General features: G+C 31.2%; 1 long non-coding RNA gene across 1 annotated transcript; it reads left to right on the forward strand.

The window, feature by feature from the left end:
* The first annotated feature begins 1149 nt into the window (after positions 1-1149).
* Positions 1150-1966, forward strand: LOC136271255 (uncharacterized). Its single transcript, XR_010709148.1, has 4 exons — positions 1150-1289; positions 1414-1472; positions 1605-1742; positions 1845-1966. It is a non-coding gene; the product is annotated as an uncharacterized lncRNA (long non-coding RNA).
* Positions 1967-9975: the final 8009 nt, after the last annotated feature.

A 9975-nucleotide genomic window follows, 5' to 3' on the forward strand; every position in this document is an offset into this window, starting at 1 on the left:
TAGCTAACAATGACAAAGCTTTGGGTTTTATATAGTTATTTTTTTGGAAAAGTCGGATTGTCATTTCTTTGATTTTGATAATAAAGAAAGGAAAACAAATTTCAAATTAATAGAAAAAAATTAAAATGATATAAGAATGAACATTTTGAATACATTTAAGATGAAAAATATGTATTCCGCGCACGTAAGGTCTTTTTGAAAGAAAGAAACACAATTTCAGACCTGGATATCGATGTAAACTGTATTACTTAAACGCGTTAAACACATGAAAATTATCATACCACAAAAAGGTTGCAATCGAAATTACAAAATTGGAAGCATAAGTTGGACAATGTCCCAGTGACAAATGGGCGTAACAATTGCAGATGATTTGTTCATACTGTGTAATACAAAATGCAAACCTGCATTGTCTTTGTACGTTAGTAATTCCTGAACAATTTTAAAACGCATATTTGAGATTGATTCTTTCACAGAAATCATAACAATAAGAATAGTACAGTAAATGGCATGCAATACCATGTATGTATTGCGTTTGACTTATTACTTTTTTGCAGTCCAAATACCCCCCCCCCCCCCCCCAACCCTCCACCCCCCCCCCCCCGGCCCCCAAATAACCCCCCCCCCCCAAAAAAAAAAAAAAAAAAAAAAAAAAAAAAAAACCAAACAAACAATGAATACAAAAACAAAAACAAAAAACGAAACAAAACAAAAAACCAACAAAATTGAAAATAAGTAACAAGCTGAAATGTTTTATTATTGTCTTTTTTCAGCTTTTAAAATTCTTTCAAAAATTGCTTTGATTTATCTATTTTTTGAAAGAAAATTGTAGTTGAAAACTAACAATTAATTTCAAATGCTAGCATCACGATAATTAACAGAACATTGCAATTAAGCTTTATCTGGTTTTATTAATATAAAAATGTTTCATCTTTTGTTAACATCTTTTTTCTATACTTATAAAAGGTACAAGGTTTCATTGTGTTACTTAACTAAAACTGAATTGTACATGCACAGAAAAAAACCGATACTTTCATTTGACTTGTGTAAATTTTAGATACATGAACACATTGTAGTCTATAAAGGAAGAAGGAAGTGTTCTCTTCATTAATGCATACAGCATAGTTATAATATCACAATATTACCGGATTTTTCAATTTTGTGTGTCGATGAGAGCATGTAGCGATGTTTGAAGTCGAGAATCATTGCTTATCCCTCTGTAGCTTGATATTATCAGCGTTTTATTTGGTTATCTTAAGCATTGGTGTTGAATCGCAAGCAGTGTGTAATGAGTAAGCAACTTATTTACCGTCAATCAATGTCAACTATGATGATATATTATTGAACACCGCTGTGATGTCTCCTTAATATAACTTTTTATTTTATCATTTTCTTTTTGTATTACTATCTCAATAGGACTATCACAGGATGTTGCCCTGGGTATTTCTGGAGTAAGAAAAACAACGGTTGCGAATGTAAGCTCAAATTATATGTCTCTAAGAAAAATAGGTGCTAATTATATGTAATATTTACATTATACTTATTAACACATCTTGATATACACCACTAAGTTTTATTTGTAATTTTCTTGAATTGTTGTACTTTAGCATGTATACCAGGATACCATGGGATAAATTGCACAATTGTTTGTCCTTATCCTTCATATGGACCCGGATGCCAAGATTTTTGTGACTGTAAAAAGGACATGTGCGATGTATCTACAGGGTGTACACAAAAAACAACAGGTAGGAAAATTGCTTGTCGTGCATATGGGTTAATGAATTTGAAATGAAACAAACTTTTATACAAGGAAATCGATTGAATAAGTTTGCTTGTTTTTGCTGTAGACAAGATATCTTCTGTGAAGACAACTATTATAGAGAGTAATGACTGTAATCGTGACTGTGACGAGAATATGAGTGATGTATCTACAGGGTATACACAAATAACAACAGGTAAAAACTCGGTCTAGAATTAATGATATATGTTAGGTATATATATAAATATATATATATATATATATATATATATATATATATATATATATATATATATATATATATATATATATATATATTCTATATCATTAATTTTGAAAGAAAAACGATGTACCTTGTGATTTAAATGATATTGAAATTTTTTAGATTATGTTTTGTTGATTGCATAAAATATACTAATAACAGTAAACGTTTCATGGAGATGCAAAAACAAAACTAAAACTAAACGATTCATAACGTGTTAATTTATGTATTTCAATACGATTTGATTTTCCTTAAAAACCGAAAAGTAACAATTATTTCAATGTCATTGTGAAACTTTTTTATAACTTGTTAAATACTGTACAAATTGACAAGTTGTTAATGTATTTTTAAAAGATGCACTCTGTTTACATTCATGTATACATGAAACACGTAGATCTAAATTGTTCTACGTTTTGTTGTTGGGTGAAAAGTAAGAATCTGTAATACGTTTGCATATCTCATCTTGTAACAAATATAAAAAGTCAATGTTTAAGATGCATATGTTTGATGGTAATTATAAGTCTATGCTATTTGAACTTGTAAGTTAATCTGTATACTTTTTAATATATATTGTCATTTTTGGTTTAAAGACTTTTCTATTGTTAACAACCCTTTCTTACTTGTATTTTTATAAAAAAAGGTAATCGACTGTTTAAAATATCACGTTTTTAAAAAATGGGCCACGGTATGATCATGTTCAATTTGACAAGCCTCACTGTGTATTTTATTACACGATTCATATACACTTGTGTGCACATTTAAACCCACCAACATGAAAACTATCACTGCATAAGATCTACAGAAAATAGTGGGACATTATCTGACAACGCATATATGGATGTTAATGATAGGAGGAAACCACAAAAAACGGACATATTATAATCATTCTCATAATACATTTATAAGCCAACTTCTGCAAATAACAATTATTATGGGCTGTCATTATCATAACTGTGTGACAACTTGTTTGTTTCTGTCTGTTCTATAATTTTCTAGGAAAAAGCATGTTAAATGCTAAAACTGTTCAGATTGATTATACAATAAAATTTAAATGACAGGATTTACTTGTACATTCAATATCCCCCCCCCCCCCAAGCGACAACATAAACAACAGGCCCATTGGGCCACATGAAAACTCGGTCACCTAAGCAACAATAGCGATGATAAAAGTTTTTTTGGAGTCGTATACAAAATATCACGACAATGTAGTAGAAAAGATCCTGTAATGAAAATATTTTAAATATTTCTTTTTATGTTCTATGTTAAACATTGCACCCCTTAATTATGTAAAATGATCAATTTATATTTATGTCACAAACTGAGCGTTTCAGTTTTAAAAAAAGATCTTAAATACAAAGTATATATAAACCTTCATTGAACTTTGAACCCATTACGGGGCCTCAGTATTGTCAAGGGGCCACATTAATAACAATTGAAAATCAACAATATGTTAGATGTTTGCTAAAAATTAATACAATACAACATATATTACAATATTTAAGTTTTTTAGAATGACGTTTTTCGCAGCAATGTTAAGGCGTCCCGATGCTAAAATACGGCTGAAAAGCGATGGTATTTGAATCATCGCAAAAATACTTTGACCGGGAGTATTTCTTAAGATATATGTTACATTTATTGACACCAATGTTAAACATTATATTTGATGCATTTTTGTGACGTCAAATGTACTTTGTAATCACGTGACGGACGAATCCTAATACTGCAAATAATCTATTTAAATCGCATCGGTGCAGGTGATTAATGACATTAAATCATACATATTTTAAAGAAAAATACTTTGTTAATTCATATACTTTGCAGTTTTTGCTTGGGAAAGAAATAGATATTTCGTTTATGGAAGATATTGTTGAAACATTCCACAAAATCATCAAAATAATGCACATTTTTACTAATCAAAAGCGATTTACAAAAAATTGCAGTGAATCCGTAGATTTCTCAAGCACGATTCACATTGGTACTTATATTCTCTACCAATTTTACGTAAAATATTTTAAAATTGTGTCGATCTTTCACCTGCGCCAAGCTGGTTTTTACATGCATTAAAATTTCTTCATTAAGTTGTTTACACGTAGCAGGGAGAGTCTCCAAACCAGTAGTTTATAGATAGTATTTTACTTAAAACGAAGCTTTAAAACTACCGATTATTTGATACTTGTTTTTAATATGAATGAATTTTGTACGTCTAGCATTAACGGCAGCATCTATGTAAAGGAAACATGCGGTTTTATACTGGTTTGATTTAATTCACTTTTAACGTTAAGATACATTCCCTGAGAATTATCGACAGGAATGCAGATCGTTACGTCAAAGTTAATAATGACGTCATATCGTATGAAGTACAGACAAGTGACTTTCTACGTATCGCTGTAAAATCCATCGGGAAGCCTTAAAATGCCCGCGTTCTTTAATGTAAAATTGTATCCCCAATTATTGTGGATTCACCCTACCCCGATGATCGTGATTTTGACAATTGAAAATCAACAATATGTTAGATGTTTGCTAAAAATTAATACAATACACCATATATTACATCATTTTAAGTTTTTAAGAATTTGATTTAAGAAATGAATATAATAACTGTTCTATTGATCGACGTATCAAAGAAAAAATTGACCGGAAAACTACATCAATGCGCGTAGCGCATTGATGAAAAAGTTTTCCGGTCAATTTTTCTGTGATATGTCGATCAATAGAAAAATTATCTTCATTTCCTATCATTTAATAAAACATTTTCAAATCAAAAAAATGTGAAGTGTCATTGATTAAAAATGTAAATAATGTAAATGAAGCTGCGCGTATGAATACAAAAAAACCTAACAGCAACAATATTCAAAATGGATGCGCTTTCAGCTGATGCAGAGCTATTGAACTGAATTTAATGGATTAAACACAAATAGTGAGTTAAAATCTGAACCGGCTGAATTGAAAACAAAAGGAAAATACATGCGCTAGCTTGTGATATTATTCACTGTGCAGAAAAATTCGTAATAAAACTAGTTTTCATGTAAGATCGGTGGAAAATGCAACTGGACGTAACCATCCAAGGAGAGGCGATGGACGAAAATAGTTGATATGTCGACAAAGAATAGTATGTATAAGCGACTTTTGTAAACATTGTGGTAACTATATAGCCAGTGATGTACTTACATGGTATACTATAGTATCTGCCTCTTGGGATGCGCCGAAGGAGTTGATGCATTGTACTTAAAACGATGCTTATTCTGAATTTCTGATGACCGATCATGTAGGGTACTGTGTAAGTTTAAAAATCATCGTTACCAAATTCAACAGCAGTGTTACCGTGAAAGTGTTCGTTATAATTAATCTGGGAAAGGAACAGCCAGCCTCGCAGTAATGTTGATTGATCTGAAGCAGACGAAATCGTGAGAAGACGCTTAATTTTCTATTTCGTGAAAAAGATATTGTGTTTTGTTTATTTTTGAAGGTTAGACTTTCAAGTTTTTATGTTTATAAAGTTGTATTTTGTTTGCTGACAATAAAACAGACACAACCTTACACTTTGTTGACAGTGTATATTTTGGAAATTCCCGTTCTATAAATAGTGTTAGATCAGAACAGTTGAGAAAAGTAGATCCGGAATTTTTTTTATTGATGCAGGTATCAAAGAAATTGTTCGACCAATCAAAAGCGCCGATATCTCGTCAAACGAATAAATATTAAATGATTTTTCTGTAATGTAAGATTCTATCCCCATTGATTGTGGATTTACCCTTCCCCGATGATCGTGATTTTGACAAAACTGAATCCACACTGTATGAGGATGTTCCCACTACAGAAACAACTTTTCTAGGCAACTAATTTTTAGAAAAATATTTTTAAAGATTTTTCTCTACATATACAATTGTAGAACTTAACTTTACCAATTGTTGTCCCGTCTTACTCCATTGGAATCATGATTTGAACCCCCCCCCCCCAAAAAAAAAAAAATCCCCTTAAAATCTACTCTACCTGAGGATGATTCCACCACAGTTTCAGCTATTATGGCCAATTTGTTTTTGATTTTTAAAAAGATCTTTCTCTATATATTAACCATAATTTGAACAAACGTGTATAAACCCTACATGAGGATGCTTCCACACAAGTTATAGCTTTTCTGGCCAACTGGTGTTTTTCAAAAAGGAGATTTGAAGAGATGTTTCTCTATTTGTTCCTATTAAAACAAAATTAACCACCTACATGTACAATTGTGGCCCTACCCTCAGGGATCATAATTTGAACAGACTAAAAGCTTCACAAGCTAATAAACTATTCTTTTTCAGCTTCCATGGCCAAATGGGTATATCCCTCTAACTATTTTTAGAATCGGTAGGGCAACAAAGAAGTGCCTTTAAGCAAAATAGTCCCTATACTTGCAGAGTGTATAATACATTTATTGGGACATTTTAAATCAGAATGCTTGACACATGTCAGAAAGACGATTTGCAATTTCAAAAACAAGTGTCAAAATTGAATTATCATTTGAAGAAAAGAATTAAAATTGTTTGATGTACACCCTTTCCAAAACTGAGAAATTCCCTACTTTTACTTTCATTTTCAGTTTTTCAATACAGACGCATTTTGCCGGAAAACGAATCTGATTCACACCACGAAATTTAAACAGGGAAGAGACAATTTGATGCTTTCATTCAAGAGGTCCCTCGTTGCTGAACGAAAATTAGGGCCGGAGCTATGAACCATAACGTTAACATTACCGCCTATGGAAAATGCATTAGTGGACTATACCAAAATTGATTTTGAGAAAATTCCACTCTAACCCCAGGGATAATATATTTCAATCTAATCTAATTTACCTTAGGATGCTTTCACGCAAAGTACGGCGTTCTTATTAATGATGACATCAGCTTAACTTTGGGGATCATGATTTGAATGAAGTGGAATCTACACCATCTGAGCATGATTCCACATGTCACAGCTTTTGTAGACCATTGTTTTTAAAAAAAATTTCAAAACATTTTCTCTATATATGCTTTGTTTGGTTGCACTGGCCCAGTAGTTTTGAAGAAGCCGTAAATGTAAATAGTTTACGGATGGACCGGACAAAACGTTATCAAAAAAAGCTTATTGAGCTTTCAGTTCAGGTGAGCTAAAGAAAGATAACAAACAAGTCTATGTCACAGTTGTAGAAGCGCTAAAGATGGCTTTTTCCCACAGCAATCAAAAGTGGTTTTTTTTTAATAGAACCAAGTGAAAATAAATTGCCTACGGTTCATAGTTACATGAAATAGTTTCTACAAAGGGGGGGGGGGGATTGTCATCGTCACATGTTTCTACAATTTCTGAGTTTTAAATTGTTATGATATCCAAAAGAATTATTCTGCGCCATTAAAAAAAATTGATCAACTGCTTTAAAACTACCTTTTCCTCTTTATAACAGGAAAATTAATAATTCAAAGTAAAATGGGTTAAAACAGTTAGTAAAATGTTCAGTTTAGAGAATGTGAAAACTGATATTTTATAGGTTTGACAAAATTAAGGCCAAACTGCTCTTTAAAAGTCCATGATTTTTTAAAGTATAAGGTAAGTAATAGAAAAGTCAGAAAATTACGTACTATTTGTTTAGTTTTTACTTCCAATTTTTTTTATACGTAAGAAAATCACCTATTTGATATTGAATAATGCAATACTAATTCAACTCATACCATTTTCACGTTCGTTTTATATTTTAAGCAAAGATGATAAATTAAAACAAACGGGCAAACTTTTATAAAGTTTTATAAGATTTACGTAAGAACAATAGGTCATGACTGCATTAATAATTGTACAATCAGATACTCTTAATTATTCAATATTTTTATCAATAACTGATTAAACTTAAAGCTGTAATGGATCTATAAAACACTACAGGTGTATAAATCAACCTAAAGAAGACGCTAAGTGTTAGATAAGAAATACTGGCGTACACCAGTAAGAAATTTCAATATGGCGTCAAAAATTAATCGAATTAACCTAGTGTACATCTTTTCATCAATGTCAGAAGCCCTGGTCTCGAAACATTATCAGGAGAAATTAGATCTGGAAAACAAATTGTCTATACATCCGCCAGTAGACAGTCACCATTCACAGTCTACCCTGAGATGTGCTTGTCTTTGTGTTACGTGCAATGGATGCAATTGTTTCAGTTTCAACTCTCAGACAGAGATGTGTCGGCTTTATATTTCATGTGATCCATCTGATGGGACATGCAGTTGCTGAAGAAGGTTGGAGATCATACAGCAACTCATCGCTAGAGCCTATCATTTCTAGGTGTGTGTTTATCTTTCAATTCAATGTTTGTTTAATCTCTTTAATTTATCAAACTGTAATACAATTATGGAATTAATTTTATTAATCGGCATTGTACCCAACGTCTAATCAGTTTAAATAATGCACATGTCTACATGTTTGTATGTTGTTCATAATCGCAACTGATATTATATACATGCATATCCATGTTTATACATGAATTTAACATATTTAAGGTATACCTTTTAGCAAAGGTTTTTAATATGTAAAAAATAGCTACTAAATGATGTTTGAAGATCACCTTTTAAATGTTATTGAAAAGTTCATCGATTATTTATATATCATTATATGTGCATGCCATCATTGTATTTATTTATTTGTTTTGTCTGTTTAGGTACAACGCCTCAAAACGAATATGATTTGCCATCCTTGGATGAGATAACATTCTATTAATACTAATACCAAAACAAAACAGCTGCCAGTTAATAAAAATTTATATCATATCAATTACGTTTTTGTTTTGTTTTTTTTTACTAAAAATGCTTGTAGCATCAAAAACATAATAATTATATTGAAATATTGATGGCGATTTACGCTTTTAGTTATATTATAATCTTTATGATTACTGGTAATGTAAACAAATTTAAATATTCACAATACACTGGGTTTTTCTAGTGTTCTTCATCTACAGTAAAGAAAATGTTCTTCAGATTTTTGTTTCAGTGTAAAGTACAAAAGCTACCTAAGTCTTCTAGAATAACGTTTTCCCGTTTCATACTTTTAAAAACAAAACATGCTGTGAACATTTAATAATTAACGTGAAAACACATATAGTAAAACTTGTTTATTCACAATATATCGGCTCTTTTTACCCATTTTTTAAGACCCACTCGCGGCAGTTTTGCTTAGGTTTGTAATTTTTTTTTTTATAAATAAAATAAATTGAGCGGGTCGCCCTAAATATATTTGGACATATGTATGCAAAGAAACGGCAACGACTTGTTTACACAGATGTACGTTTACTTCGCTCTCTCGGAGCAATATGTAAAGAAGAAGGGAACAATAATAATTATTAAATTAGTGAATTTGTGCATAATGATTTTCTCTTTGAGAGTCGTTTGTTTGTCATCAATCTCAAAACATTGATATCATTTAATATGTTGACTTACAACACTGTCGTAGAGGGGTACATCGTATAGCTGTCATTTATCAAAACGGACAAGTTCGCGCATAGAATAAGGAATTAATTATACATCTGGATCGATGTCGAATGCTGGATAAATTGTGATTTTATCTTTTGCTCTTCATTTTCTTGTCCGTATTAAAATAATTCCAATCAATGAACAAAACTAAACTAGATGCTGTTATTAGACAGTAATACCCGCACCAAGTGTTTGCCCCTAAATAACACTGTTTTGTACCAGTTTAATTAAAAATGAAGGCCACATGCAAGCTCCGCAAATACATTTAAAAATTATAATTTTCATAACTGAAGGATGAGATCCTTTCCCACATGATAATACACATGAGCAGCACTTTACATGTATATCCAATTTGGAGTTGAACTGTTTGCAGTGAATTTTCAGTTAATCAATAATCTTAACATTTCATGTCAGAGAAAGTATAATGGTCTATATAATTATTACAAACAAAATTAAAAATTAAATTATGCCCCCTCCCCGTGGCGGTTGCT

Source organism: Magallana gigas, chromosome 9 (genome assembly GCF_963853765.1).
Source record: "Magallana gigas chromosome 9, xbMagGiga1.1, whole genome shotgun sequence".
In the NCBI taxonomy this organism is placed as follows: domain Eukaryota; kingdom Metazoa; phylum Mollusca; class Bivalvia; order Ostreida; family Ostreidae; genus Magallana; species Magallana gigas.